At 40.3% G+C, this 15,195-nt stretch overlaps 1 long non-coding RNA gene across 1 annotated transcript in view; it reads right to left on the reverse strand.

Annotated features, from left to right (window-relative positions):
• LOC113008797 (uncharacterized) overlaps positions 1-15,195 on the reverse strand; it is a 55,464-nt gene that overhangs the window by 28,080 nt on the left and 12,189 nt on the right. The gene's annotated exons all lie outside the window — the stretch shown is intronic.

Here is a 15,195-nt window from a genome sequence, read left to right on the forward strand (position 1 = left end):
CTCAGGACTTTTGCACAATACTGTATTCTCCTGATATGTTAAGCTAGTATTTCTTTATTATCATGAAACTACCAGTGCTTTAGAGTCAATACGTAAAAATTTTAAATCACCAGATGTTACTATTTTAGTGCTTACAGATTATCATACTGTTACCTGTATATTACTATGCTATTACTAATTGGTTTTGTTTCATAGGCAAAAAATAATCAGGACATATAATCAAGTCTGAAATAAAGTTTTACTGAAGTGAATTAACCACATTTGAGCTTCAGTATGCTTCATTTTTTCTAGCTTACAAAATAAACTCACAAAATATTAGCTGGTTATTACTTGTATATTTGTTACCTTCTCGTTTCCACCTTATTACATCACCATTTCTGCATTAATATCGAGCTGTAACAGAAAGTGCGACCAAAAAAAATGGACAGAGTCTGAGACAGTTTTGTTTGTGCTTGGTGGAAGATGTTGGAAACAGTGGGAACGGTGCCAATGGTGTGTTTTGCTTCACTAGTCATTGGATGCATCTGTTTTGTCAATCACAAGTCTACTGTTGCCAGTCTAAAGCCAATCCCCAATCCCAGTCCACGAGGGCCGGTGTCCCTGCAGGTTTTAGATCTCACCTTGGGTCAACACACCTAAATCACATGACTAGTTCATTACCAGGCCTCTGGAGTACTTCAAGACATGTTGAGAAGGTAATTTATCCATTTAAATCAGCTGTGATGGATCAAGGACACATCTAAAACCTGCAGGGACACCGGCCCTCGTGGACTGGGATTGGGGACCCCTGGTCTAAAGAGTTGCCATTTTGCTGTTTATATCTAGAAGTTTTGTATGGTGTTTTTTTTTTTTTTTTTTGGAATAAGCTCTTTAATGGAGTCCTCTAGGAGTACATGTTGTACACTGGTAAGTATGTGATCAATTCTGTTCACAACAGAGCCACTTGTCTCTGAAGAAGCATGGTTAAAAAGCAAGTATATGTCCTTCCTAATGGCCTTTAGTGGAAACCGCATCGACTTGTTTGTGTACACATGTCTGTCCTATGAGAGACTGATAAGTTATCTAATACTATATATTTTTTGCCCTGTGAGAGCCCTGTGTGTTCCCGCGCAACAGTACAACGTTGAGATAATTTAATGATACTGTAGACGAAGCTTTGATAATTTTGCGTGGGTGGATTTGAGTGTGTTTGTGTGGAACTTGTTTCTTGTTTCTTCCATTTAGGGCATGTTTTATTGGATGCTGTTTCCATATCTCTCTCCCCTAATTTCCTGTCATCTCTCCGCTGACTGCCATTTAATAAGGGCACATAATACAGCCGCGAAAAACACAAAATCTAAATTACTTAGGAGTCATCACTCATTTTTCAATGCAACATTGCGCTGCAACTAGTGGGCACAAACTCTTTCAATCACTTATGCATTTTTTATTTTTTGGGGAGGTGGAGATGGAAAAACCAAGGGTTTAAAAAATGTTGCCTGCATAATGTGTCAAGTCAGGTGCAAATGTACAAGAGGAAAAACATGAACGCCACCATTGTGTTGTAGGTCATGCATCCCTGGATCTGGATGCTTAATGCATGCTTCAAGAGACTATTTTCTGTGCTTGCTTTTAGTAAACTTTTGAAATTGATTTATGCAAAAATAACTCTTGGGATTGATGCAGTAAACTCCTGTTATTTATCCAAATATAGTGCTCTGTGTGACTCATCTCTGCAACAGGTGACAAGGGCAAAGAGAGCGTGACCTGTAAAATAATTATAGCTATATTAATTGTGAAATAAACTTCAATTATGCTTTAAGTGTGTCATCGTGTTTCGTTTTACCAGTTTGCAATGAAACCTTTCAGCTATTCTGTGCACAGGTGAAGAAAAACCTGCCTATTGTTCCGAATTTCTCCATCTCGCTGTAAAACTCTCAGCAGTGCCTCCCACAATGTAACACTACTGTGTCAGAAAAATAATTCCACTTCCAGCTGCATGTGACGAACAGAACAATTGCGCGGCGCCGCAGGTTAATTCACCGCTTTGATGGATGCTGAATCAAGGCTGTCGCTGCGAGCACAGAAGAAACCATGGCAATTAGGAAAGCCCTGTGTGTGAGAGTTGGCTGCTGCATGCACCGCTGGGCATAAATGAGTCTAGCAGCCCGGGCAACGTAGGCAGGGCTTTAACACAACACCACAGACACGCCTAAGACTCCCATTGTGCCTCTCGCTAATCCATTTCCATCCTAACAAGCTGCTGCCTTCGAACCCAGCCATCCAACCGCAAGCCTGTCCACCGTCTGCTGGGCTTGGTTCAGCGCCAGTATTCTGACTTTCAGCAGCCATTTTAAGCTCTCTTTGGCAACACTCGCCCTCCTCTGTGTTGAGACAAAGCTGCTTTTGCATTGAAGTGCTGTTACTGTACACGTTTGAATGTATGTGAGAAAAGGGGCTGTTGTTACCGTGTGTGTGTGTGTGTGTGTGTGTATTAATCTGTTTTTAACCTTTGCATGAAAATTGAAATCCTGGCTTCTGAAAGACGAAATCAGATTTATCCTCATGAAATGTACATCTTGAGATCGGCTGCTGTTGGAGAGACTAGAACTGGAAAGACAGCAAGGAGACACTATTATCTACTGACAATACACAGCTGTCCTCTGAATCACCCTGAAGTTTTATTATTTGGGGTGCATGTTGATTGCTTCTGCAACCAGGAGGCATTCGCAGTGTGAACGGAGCTCAAGAGACAGTTTCTTTTTTTTTTCACTGACAGAGGAATAAACAGAAGGGAAAAATGTGCCTTTAGTTCTTTGCTAATAAAGCAGCTTAGACACTGCCGAGAAATCAACAGTGCATTTTCTCTATTGAGCTGAAAATTGTAGAGGCACTTGAACAGCACTATTTATCGTCCCCGCAGCCGACATGGTTTCCTCAGGTGAAAGAGCTGAGTAGCCGACAAACAAACGAAATTAATAAGAGCATCCAAGCCCTTCCTTCGTCTGGCTTTAAATAACGCAAATCTCTGAAGAAATGAAAAACAAGTTTCCCCTCTCCCCCTCTCTCTCAGTTTAGCAGCATTAGCAACTTTCTGAACAAAATCTGCTTTTGCCTGAACGCACCTCTTATCCCACCTGTTTTCAAAGTGACAAACGTCCCTGTGAACATGATTACCGACACACACCCACACCGAGACAGTGGGTGTGATGAGATAAAATGATATAGGAGATAATACGGGGTGATTTCACAGGCGTGCAGGGGCGGGCAGCTTCCTGTGAGTCAGCTCCATGAGGTATAAATCCAAAGTCTTAGAAGCAAAAAGTTTTGTTGGTGTGTTTTTCTTTCTCGGGGCTGTTTCCCAGAGATGTTGTGTGCCTTACTAGGCATCTAATAAACTAAATTTAAACAAGATAAGAACTCCTTGTGTTGCGGTAATACACATTCTCTTGCATTATAACAGCAAGAGGATGGGTAAAGATTTAAAAGCACAATATAGCTATTATGTGTATGCTACACCCAAAAATATGAACGTGAAGATTTCCCAGTAGTCATGACAATGATATGTTAGCTCCTTTTAAAAATGCTTGTAAAGTCTAGAGATGGTCCTAAAACAGCAAGATGTTAGCATGTTACATAAACAGGGGTAAGTGCAATCTTTGGGGACTATATTGATGAGCATATTTGGTGCTTAAGTGGATATGATGACCAGAAGGATGGTATTATTTAAAGCAGTTATCACAAAGGGTGAACCTTCACACTTTGTCATTATAAAAATGTTCATTTAAAATTTTGTCATTAAGTTTGAAATGTATATAAAACATCAGCTCATCCATTTTCTTATATGCTTATGTAACTTAATGGGAGAATGGAGCCTATCAGAGCTGTAGGGTGAAAGGTGGGCAGATTAAATATTTACATGTTTAAAAACTGATCAGAGGTAATTAAACAAAGCTTGGGATATTAATTACATATTATTCTTTGCTAACTCGATCTATTTTTGATCCAGAGCACATCTTACATTTTGTCACTGATGGGGAAAGTCAAAAATGAGCTGTGCCTGTCAGCTGGCAAGAAGAAGCTGTTAATAAGGAATCAACCAAAGCAAGTAAAACATGGGAGGAGATCAGAAAATTTTCCATTTCAAAATGATTGGCAATACTTTTGTTGTACACATGACTATAGAAGTATTTAATATAAAGAGTAATAAATGTCAGTATAAAAGTCAATGATATAAAGTTGCAAATGTTATCTCCTCCCCCTCCAGTGGCAGGCATCAGTTCAAACTGATGGGTGAGTGTGTAATTTTCAGTGTAATAGTAAAAAAGCCACCAGTGGCTTCAGATTTTTTACACTGAATGCCTTTCCCGACACAACCCCCCAAGGGAATTGTCCCTTTCTTGGAATTTTCACTTATTAAACAAACGTATGGCCCACTATGCTATGAAGCCACAAATTTCAGTGTAACAATATGTAGTGTAAATGTCTGTATATCTGCTTAGGTACAGATGGCTGTTGTAGTGTTTTAGCTAGAATAACTACACAATTACATTCTATCTGTGTTTAATAATTTCAAATACATTGTTTGCTTCTGCACCACTGTATCAATATAAGCACAAAAGCCTCGAGGCTGAAAATTAAGGGCCATTTGATTGCATTTTGGGTTGCACTTCATCAAAATGTGACTTTGCTGTAAGTAAAAATATAATAAATGAAAAATTAGCTGATAAAAAGGAAGCAGGGTGGGGGTTTAAATTGCATTTTTTTTTTGGTTGTACTCATTTCTTAGTGCAGTTGTACCCAAATTAACTCAAAACTATAACTTCCAGAAAATGGAACATGAATAAATTCATTAAGGATTCACTGAGTAGGCACACAGCTGATCAGTGTAAGCTGCTGGGAAGCCGTTAGGTGTTTGCTGGTTTAAAGTCCCCTTTATCATGATTGGGTGTAATGTTCCTTTTCTAGCTGAAAATTCCCCTTTAATTTTGTTCTGTTCCACAAAATAAAGCATTAATATGTATTTGTGTCCTGAAACAATTGCATGAACTAATAAAAATGCTATCAGAGGATTAATGTGATTTCTGCAGCATATTTGTTGCCTGAAATTCCACAGCTGCCTGTGTGTCTCTGAGCCCCTCGGTGTCAGCCTGTTTAAAGTAACTGCTTCTTGGCACAAAGGCAGACACAGTGAATATGAACAGAATAAACTCCAGACAATAATAAGGCAGCACATCAATAACTACTAGGCTGGGCTTAGCAGGGGGGCTTATTGGTTTAATTCTCAAAATACACCAAGATGGGAGAGTATGTAAGAACAAACAACTGAAGGGGTTTTTTATGTGTGTGAGGGTGTGCTCGAAATCCAATCCACCATATTTTTCAACACGTACAGCCGGCCTAGTGCAAATATTAGCACCACATCTATTGGGAAGCAATCTGGCTGTCACCATATTGTTGGGTGGGTGTTTTTTTTCTGTGCAGAAGAGTTTGCAAACAGCTGAACAGACACTAAATATTGCCTCAGTTGTTTTGCAGCTCCAGGAGAGGTTGTACTGGTAATGAGCAGTAAGTTCAATGGCTTCCATCCTTACCGCCGCAGTGCCTCAGCTGGCTTGTGCAGTGTACTGGAACAATAGCATTGCTTGTGTGCTGTTTCACTTGACTGTCATTTTGTTTACAATGTTATAACATGAGCAGAACAGCGTATGGGATGGCATGGCAGAGTTATCCCATTACTTCTGTGTGGCAGCTAGTTGCCTTTTGTGTTGGATTTTTAATTATAATTTAAATTGGACTATTATCGCTTCAACATGGTTTACGTTGAGCAAACAAATAGTATTATTCAGAACACTTGCGTTCAGTGTTAGCTTAGCTTCAAAACTTGGAAATGTTTACTGGTAGAAATGAAAAGGAAAAACTGAGGTTGTTCTTTGCAATTATGTTGCTAATGGAAAAAAAATTACAGTTTAGATTGTCTCATCTTGCATTATTATTGCCTGCAATTAAGTATTACATTATAATATTACTATGCACGTAACGGTGGAAGCTATAAAACCGACTGGAAATACAAAGTTATTGAGCAGACATCAATATAAAGACAGTTTAATAAATTAAACCTGTGTTCACGTAACCATCAACCATTCATTTCAGTTTAATTCTGTTTATATAGCGCCATATCACAACAACAGTTGGCTCAAGGAGCTTTAGTTTAAACCATCAGTTTCTTTGATACTGATAATTGGTCCCCAGTGGATGTTCCATGCTCTGGTTGCCTAGGTAATCCTCTGATGTATTTACTATCCTGCCATATGTCAGTCATTAGTATCATGCACCGACATTGATAATCACTTCAAAATGAGACAAGTTTATCTCGTGATCTTCCCACTTTAGAGTTGCCAATGGTCTTTTCACTAGTAGTTGCTTGAAAATGCCAAATGGCTTGAACTATTTGCTAAGAAGCTTAAGAAAGAAAATTGTGAAATTTCCCACTTTAGCTAGGTTGGTGGTCATTTTTTGTGTTGGTCTGAATGAGCTTGGATTTATGGTCTTAAAGCAAAAAGGACCTAGGTTCTAAACCAGGCTGGGGTTTTGAACCTCCCAGTGTTCATCCTAAAATGCATGGGTTAGGCTAGGTGATCCCAGTTTGGCTAGGATTTGGAGAGGATCAGTTAACTTGTTCACTTCTTAAATTTTATATCTGTTGCTACTGGTGACTGTCATGAATAGGGATGGGTATCGTTTAGGTTTTATCCGATACCGGTGCCAAATCGGTACTTTTGAAACGGTGCTGGTGCTCAAACCGGTGCGTAAAGAATGGAGAACACAAAATTGGTCCAAAAACCTCTCATGTTCAGCTGGTTTTTTGTAAAAAGATAACAATGTTAGCCTTTTCTGCAGCTATGGCGCATATATGGTATCACTCTTGGCTGGAAGCAGTGCTTAATCAATGGAAAAAACACAAACTTTGTCCAAAACCTCTCATGTTTAGCTGTTTTCCACTTTTTCTTTGGTCATTTTAGCCTTTTTGGCCAGGGTGAAGGGAGTATCTGCCATCAAACAAGAAGACAGCCGCATGTAGCTATGATGATGTTTGCTAGTTCACCTTACATGCATTAATGTAATAACGTGGTTAGCCTACTCAACGTAAATTACACACAAACAACATTAAGCTACTCACGCAGAGAAGAACGGCTGCTGCTGCCATCATCATCCTCATCATTTCTGCTACACTGGCAGGGCTAGGGGCCAGGACTCTCCTCTTCGGGGTTTTTGGGGGATATTGCTAACTCCGGGTCAGATAACAGGCAACCCACGCACAGTAGATGCGCTCGGTGTGAGGTCTCGCAGCAAGCTATCATACGGCGCATTTCTGGGCTTTAAAAAAAAAACCGCTATGCGTCGCCAGGTGTTTCATCAGATTTGAGGTGTTACCTCCTTTAACAGTATCACAGTATCATCTTAAAGCACTTGTTGCAGGCTGCTGAGTTTGCATATTTTGCTGTGAAGTACAGCCAGACTTTTGACCGCTTCGCCTTGGGCATTTTTAATCTGTAGCTCTGCTCTAAAAGAACGTACGTACCTGGCCCCGCCTACTATCCTCGGAAACGTAAAATTATTGGCTAGAAGTGTATCACAGCTCAGGAAAAAAAAAGCACCGAAATAAAGCACCGAAATGTGCGCTGCTTTTCGGTCTGGTTACTACCGTTTATGTCAGAACCGGTGCCATCATGGCACCGGACACGGTACCCATCCCTAGTCATGAAAGGGAAAGGTTTTGTTCCTAAGAGTCCAAAAAAACAACAACTTTTGGTCGAAATGCATTTAAGTTTTTTAGAATCATGACCACTCCATACTTGAAAACTGACAGAAAGTAAGTGAATAAATTAAAATAAAACAGAGTTATTTGATGATTTAGTCTATGTAGTTGAATTGCTGAATGTTAAGGCTGTTATTTGTCCTCTAATTAGCTGTGCTTTGGCATCCAACAACTACATGGCTCTTTATCAACATTAGTGAATGTCCATCAGCTAGTCGCAAACTGATTGCTAGTTACTTCTAAATATGTAGTGTTAAAACCAAAACAGCAGTGAAGCCAGAAAACCAAAAGTGCACAGGTGAAAAGCTGGGTAATAACCAGTTGACGATACATGATGCCTTGAATCGCCCAATGATCTATTGTTGCATTGTATTGTTATATTGTATACAAACATAAACTATTTCCGCTCTTAAGGTATCTGTGCACACGCTGATGTCTTCATGCATTGAAGCATTAGCATGTCACACACACATACAAACACATGCAGAAACATCTAAGAAGCTGTCTCTGTATTGTTGCCCTCTTGAACGGATGACTTTCCTTCTGTGATAATGTGAAGGCTCTATCTTAGGCAGGAGCGCTGACGACTATTAGATCTATAAATCATGTTAGCTGAGGGGTTGGGGGGGGATGAGTGTGAGAGGGGTGCGCAGTGAGAGCTCAGGGTCGTAAATCTCATTACCTGAGACTGCTGCCGACCCCCCCGCCGCCTCACCCTGTCCTCAATCTCTCCCATTATCAGCTGACCTTGACCGCCAACGCAGACACTTTCACTCAATCAGAGCTGCAGAGAGAGAAAGAGCGAGAATGTGTGTGTGTGTTTACCTGACACTGCCTGGTGTTTGGAGCTCCACCCAACTCAAATGAGGTGCTGGGATTTTTCAAATTAAAATATCACTTTATTCTTGCGCCTGTCATCTTGCCATCGGCTTGTTTTTATCTAGACTGTCTGTCAGTGCTTCTTAAAGGTGAACGCCCACATTTCACTTTACAATGCCTGCATGTTATTGACAACACCTTTAAAACCAAAGAAAATTATTATTTTTTAAATGCAGAAACAACGTACATGTTGAACTTGAGCTGATGAATTTACTCATTGGTCAAATAGCTTCAATATCTCAGGAGAATAGGAGTGAACCTTACATTATAAATCAGATCTGTTTTATTTCTATAGTGATTAAACAGATTGCTTTGGTCCTTACTTCTGGTTAGCTGAGTCACTTTTGAAGCTGCTGTAAAACGGCCAATAAATGCACACCTGTAAGCACATCATGGCTCATTTGAAATCTACGAATCTAATGTTGGAACACAGACCTGTGGCTATGTAACACTCGCGCTTTAACGACTACCCATCTGTCAGATATGTGGAGCAGATTATGAGAGGTTTCTTGGAACACAAACATCTCAGGCGATTGGATTTTTATGTGTTGCCAACTGCTGTTAGAGAGGAAAAACAATTCTTATTGAATTACCTGTGTGATTCTACAGATAGCACTCTGGCTCAATCTGCTATTTTGGTTTAGTCTGAATACTATTAAAATTTAATTGTTCACCATAATGGCTCCCTCATGACTCTGTCAGTCCTTGGATTTGTTCTCTTAACACAGCAATAAAGTTGTCATTTGTATAGTTTTTTTGCTTTGTTTGTTTGACAAACATATCTCTACACTAATTGGACAGACAACTTGTTAAATACATTGCAAAAAAACTGCAATAACCTATGCTGCTGGCATCAGGAAGGGCAGGGTGGTTAGCACCCTCATTACAAAGCAATGGTTCAAATCCACTGACTGGCCTTCCTTTTAAAGTTTGAATATTCTCTTGAGGTGATTGGTGATTCTAAAATGTCCATAGATGTGACTGTGTGTGAGTCTGTCTCTCTGTGTTATGGGTCCATTATATTTGCCGGATTGGACGTGTTGCGAGCAAACACTGGTCCAAATCAGCGCCGGTATAGGAAGAGAAGAAGTCAAAGCTGAAGGCAAAGAAATTGCTTTTCAAACTGTTGCAACATCTCCCTCTGTATAATCTGATATAAACTGGCAGTAAGAACTGACACAGTCACATACTCATGCCTTTAACCTGGTGGAGGTTTGACCTGCACGAAGGGCCAAAACGACACAAAAGCACAGCTCGCATCACGTGTTTGCTGACGTCATATTTGCTGTTCATGACAGTGAGACGAGACCGCTCCTGGCTCTCATCCTAAGACAGCCCACAAGGGCCAATATGAATTGGCTAAATGGAATTAAATGGATGGACGTTTGCAGCCAAATACCTGAAAAATCAAAGATATTCTTATAATCTTTAACTCTGCTTTGTGCTAAAGTGTTAAGACTGCCTGTCAAATATTCTATTAGCATGCCAGCACTGTTCTTGTAAGTATATTAGCTGATGCAAGCCAAAGACTCTTAGTCATGTTGCATTTATTTATGGCATTAAAGTTTATTTATCAAGATAAAAACAGTGATATCAACAGGTCAGTTAATATATTGCAAAGGCATAACACAATACCTGCGCCATTTCCTATATTCTACCAGTTGTCAGCTTTATTCTTATGCATTCTTCTTGTGTAATGCACTTCCATAATGCTCCAGACTCCAAAATAATTTGATTTTTAAGTGAAGAAAGGGAATGAGAGAGGAAACCACATTCACAGAAATGATATAATTACATGATTTGTGCTTTGCGAGCTGCGTGGTGCTGTTGTGTCTCGGTTTATTACTGTTGTTTATAAAGGCAATCACTGGGTTGAACTTAGCTATTTTCTGCTCTGCGCAATGCCAAGTAACTCTTGACTCCTCTATAACGACAGACCTCAGTGTCTTTTTGCAGCTTAAGTAAAGTTCAAACTTCATGTACTTGTTGACAGAAGTTGGAGCTGCAATCAACACAGATGCAGCAAGAATAGATGGATGCAGCGGGGGCACAGCGGCCAACATTCACAGCTCGTTCTAGCGGAGTTTCCTTTTGGCAGCTGCAACTACATAAACTTGGCAAAACTTTGAGAAACAATGTTAAAGTCCTGTCCAGGTCACATAGGGTGAAATGTCTTTTTGTTGTGTAAATCAAGCCTCTGGCAGTGCCCTTGGTTCCTCTGCTGGCTGGCTGCGATCTCCTACTAAGCTCTGACTAACAGCACCAGTGAAACAGACATAATGAATGTTAGACTTCCAAACAGAGTCTGGCGCTGCATGCAGTCTCCATATTTCTCTGAATTTGTCTTTTCTATTGCTTTCCGTCTTTTCTTAATGTTTTTCTTTCTTTCTTTCTCTCTCTCAAAAGTAAAAATGCATATTGCAGCCATTAAAAAAATCATTCCACATAATTACATCTGTCACTTCAAGAACGTGGCAGTATGCCGTTATGTAATCAACATTGGTCTTGGATAAAAAAACAAAACCCAGAAATGATTTGACTGCTGACAGAAAAATCGTTTAATTAGAATTAATGATATTAAAGGCAGCCTTGTGTAGAAGTGGTAATAATTCTGTCTGCTGCCTCCTCCTTACATCATTTCTTCAACTTTTCTGCAATGCATCTTAATGGGTTTTCATGCCTGGAGCGGAATCAAGGCCAGAGCGGGAATGTGCTGCATTGTGGTATGTCTGGCTGGTTCAATAATAACTCATATGACAACACTCTCAGCTATCACACAACCCCCAAACTGTCACCGTTCCACCACTGCGCCTTTGGGTAGACGAGTTCACCCTGAATAATTTCACCACAGAAGCAGTGAGCGAGTTCACCCAGAGGAAGCTCCTGAAAAGTACATCATGTTTACCCCAAGGCACGATTCATGGGATGCTGACAGCTTCAGTCATGTTTGATAGCTGACGACGTGCACAGCACTAATCACTTGTAAATCCAGATATGTCACTCTATAATAGAGGACATGACCTGGGGCATCAGAGTCTAACACTAATAAGGAAGTGGATCCTGAAGTCATCACTCTCCTGCGACAGGACAGTTTGAGTACAGCTGACGGACATATACAGGTTTTATTTTTGACAATATGTTCTCACATTAGGGTGGAACTACAACTCCCACAAACAGATGCAAACGTCTTTGTGGCTCTATAGTGTTATGGATAACTGGGACTGACATTTTCCAAAATTTCAACCAGGTTGCTTACCATAAACTGTATATAAAAGATTGACATGGCTATTCTTAGCCCTTTTTTTTAAAAGTTTTTTTTAATCCTGAATTGATTGTATTTGCCTTGAAGCAGGACCAGGACATAATAGAGAGATTATATCTGGCTTGGGAATACCTTGGTGTGCCCCTAGATGAGCTGCAGGAGGTGGCTGGGGAGAGGTGGGGCGCCTCTGCTTAAGCTGCAGAAAGGATGAAACTGACCCTTTATGGACATGTGCTAGAAAGGCTAATCTAGCAAATGAAATTTACACATGTAACGGCTCTTGAGTGCTAAGTAATACAAACAAATACTATAATTTCAGTCAAAAAGCATGAAAAATCTTTTTTTTTTTAAATTTTCAAAAGATTAAATTTTCAAAAAATTGCAATACAATTCGCTGCCGTGCAGCCTAGCGGACTATGTTGTCACCCATCTTTTTCCTCCTCAGCTGCTCCCAATATTTCAGAACTCTATGCCTCAATATTTTTTGATTGAGGGCCTTTAACAAAAAATTCCCCCCACATAAAGTTGTTGTGTCATCATGACCATACATGGTTGTAAACATGATCATGGACTACTCAAGTTGTGCCTTTTAATATAGGAGTCATTGGGGATTGACCTACTCTTGGGAGTCAGCCTCAAGTGGCCAGTTGATGAACTGCAGTTTTTGGCTGCCCCTTGGTTAATTTTTCAGACTAATTTTCCTGCTTGGTCAGGTTTAATAAAACCGAAAATTACAACCTCCAAAAATTTGCAGATGTACTTTTGCTTGTTTGTCACTCTCTTTGCTTCCATAGCAACTAAATCCTGCCATTACACTCCTTGCAGTTCATAGCTACATTTGTAGTTGCTTCTTTTACACTTTAAACCACCGTGTGTGGGATTTAAATTCTGCTTTCTGTAGCTTGCTTTATGAAATGTGAAATTTTTGAGAACATTAGTAAACTGTAGTTGTTCAGCACAGTGAATCGAATGCACAAAATCATTACAGATCTAATCAATGGCTTTTGAAAGTTGCTGTCAGCTCAGCTGTGATTCAGAGCATTTCGAACAATCACCAAGCCGATGACTCATTTGTAAGTGCTATTTTATGTACAGAGCTTGTAAGTACTGAGGTACCTCTGAATGTGATTTGCAATTTTAGAGTGATGCAATGGTTATGAGAAGGTGGGGGCTGGTTTACTATCTGTTACTTTCTCTGCACATATAGCAAACTCTGCTGTGATGGACTCTTAGGGGCACCTGAGGGTATTACATTGCAGCTTTGTTTTTCCTGTATCTGCTTCATCAGAGAATAGCGGGGCTCATTAGCGTGTGGCCCCTGTAGGGTCCTGAGGCCCCAGAACCCACCCAGCCAACCTCCAGCAGCCCCTTGGGCCCTGAGCCACAAACACAACAAATCATTGAAACAAAAACGCGTGCTAGCATCCCTAATGCCCGAATCTTTACACTTCAAAAACACAATTATGCTAATGCCAGGAATCATTTGCCATTCCAACTCTGATTTAATGCGGCCTTTTAGTACGGGAAGCTAATTAGAGGCTTTAATTAACATGTGCGACACAAACTGGAGAGAAGTGTGAAGGAGCCTGTCGATCACGGAGGAGCACAGCGAGAGCGATGAAACAGGGAGAGTGAGGAAGGGAAGTCTGAAAGCTATGCAAATGAGGCGAGGACGCACCGCAGGGAGGCGCGGATCTCTGCCGCTACAACGGTTTCTGTAAATATCACCGTGACCCGTAGACGGAGTGGAGTCATCTCATTAACACAGATTGGAAGGTGTTACCAGAGCTCAGCACACGAGGGTCAGCGCTGATACGTCGCAACCTGAGCTTAGTGAGGGCACGATCATTAAAAATGTGACAAAACACAGCATTTAAGGCTGTGTCGGTAATGCGGATATTTTGCTCCACTTGCATCATCCTTTCCCGCGTAACTACCTCAGGGAGGATGAGCTCGCCGCACAGCTGGACATTCAGACATTCACTAGTGGCATACTCAGCGTCGAAAGCTGCATATATTCTATAATGCACACAATGACTGCACTGACCATCTTCATACCGGCAGCATGCAGGTTTCTGCAAATTAAACAGCAGCATATGGGTGCAGGAGTCATCTCATTAACACAGACTGGAAGGTGAACTCTGCATAACGCAGTGTTTTTGTTGCATCTTAAGCTCCAGATATCATCATCATCATCATTATTGGGAGATACAAACAGATACCGAAAGTAATCACCTCGGCTTTCTACACCGGTGCAGCTCCCCCCTGAAAATAGAAGATTGAATCTGAAAATAGAAAAAGTCAAGGAAATGTAGCTATTAACGTGTGTGCTTTCCACTTAGATTCACACCCTCACAAAGTTCTACTGCACAGCCAGTGCACTTTAGAAAGCAATATAAAGATATTTCAGGACTTATTTCATTTCTCATTTTACTGCTTAAACTACCCTTTAAAGTTTAAAGTGGTTCTTTCTTAGAGTTTCATTAAAACACATTAGGCTGTCTTTTCATGCTTTCTAAAAGCGACAATAGTTCTTGCTAACTCTGTTTTCTCCTGATAAGTAGTTTATTGCTTGGCAAAGACTTCAGCACCATTGCCTTTGCAATACTTTCAATACCTTATAATAGTGTTTCATTATGCAGGGCAGCCACTGAGTCATTTCATTTACTTAATTTGATCATGTAACTTCTCATTTATTTATTTATGCCAGAGTTGGTTTGGTATGGGCACCTATGCATGGATTGTTTTATATATTCCGAGAAAATGTGCACTTTGCAAAAGGTATATGTCGTAGGAAGTAATCATTATTCTTACAGACTTTGTGTCTCTGCAGGCTGAATTCACTTTGTTCTCAGGGATAGACCTGATAATGGCTTCAGTGCAGTATGGGCACAACATGTTTTCCTTATGGAAGTGACTGCTGCAGGCGAAGGATATGGATAAATGGCGCAGCTTCTCTGATGGTTACACGTGTTTAACTTTAAAATTCATAGAAAGAAGAGTCCAGCTAACTCAAAGACAAGAATAGTTCGAGTATTGATCTCTGAGACTCGTCTTTTTCACTTATTTGATGTGTTTTTGCCCTGACGCCATGCAGACGTCTGTAAATGGCAAATGCATGATTGATTTTTAAATTTTAATCATGTTTCTGTTCCAGTAGATTACATGGAGGTGAATCAATGTAATAAAAATGTCAGATCCCTTCTGGTATAAAACACTATAAATATTCTGAGGGATTACTTGACTTATCATCCAG

This window comes from Astatotilapia calliptera, chromosome 17 (assembly GCF_900246225.1).
Source record: "Astatotilapia calliptera chromosome 17, fAstCal1.2, whole genome shotgun sequence".
NCBI lineage: Eukaryota > Metazoa > Chordata > Actinopteri > Cichliformes > Cichlidae > Astatotilapia > Astatotilapia calliptera.